Genomic DNA, 894 nt, shown 5'->3' with positions numbered 1-894 from the left:
TTACTGTCATCAAAGAATACCATTCCTGGGATGCATGTGCTTGATTACTTAATATTTGGACAGAATTTATATTTATTCTATTATTCAAACACTTATAACACAGAAGTAAGAGACAGTTAAACTGGTATGTTAAATTGGTATTTTCTGCAGCTTGTTAAGAACATATTAAATCAGATTTGAAATGTTTTGCTGCATCACTTACCTCAAAGAAACTATTAAACTGTCTACCATGATCCTTCAATGCAAAGTGTCTTGAAGCGAAAAATATTCTTCACTGTAGTAAAGCACAATGCGGGTCAAACAAATCCTACAGAAATAAACAGAAAACATTTAACACTGCTTATTCAGTATATTTCTGGATGTTTAGAAACTAGGTACAGAGAGACATTAATCACCTCTATCTGAATTCATGAGCTTTATAGTCATTCAAACTGTAAATCCAGTGTAACTTACATGGATGGGCTGAGCACGCCCCATTTTGGGGGACTGGACTTCAACAGTGCTTTCCTGAAAATCCACGGAAGGCAAAATCTTGATCTGATTGCCATGGGTACAAAACTGACGTTTAACTTACTTCCATTCTCATCTCCGCATCTCTGATAAGTCAGTTGTATAATGTTATGCCTTTTTTTTTTGCCACCAAACTGAGGATTTTATTTATTTGAATTGTAAATAGCTTTGTTCAAAGACTTTTGCTCATGTCAGTCGTAGAAATGATGTTAGGCAAGTCTATACACACAGTGCTAACACAAAGCACCTGACAGATCCCTTCAGAAACTACTTACTAACAGATATTCTGGATTACGAACAAAACATGCCTCAGTTCCTGCAATCTGACTCTTAGTTATCAGACATACTGAGGCAATACTCTTTACATCACTTGTTGAAAATTGA

The sequence above is a fragment of the Meleagris gallopavo genome, chromosome 12, assembly GCF_000146605.3.
Source record: "Meleagris gallopavo isolate NT-WF06-2002-E0010 breed Aviagen turkey brand Nicholas breeding stock chromosome 12, Turkey_5.1, whole genome shotgun sequence".
NCBI lineage: Eukaryota > Metazoa > Chordata > Aves > Galliformes > Phasianidae > Meleagris > Meleagris gallopavo.
Note: the sequence above shows the minus strand (reverse complement) of the source record.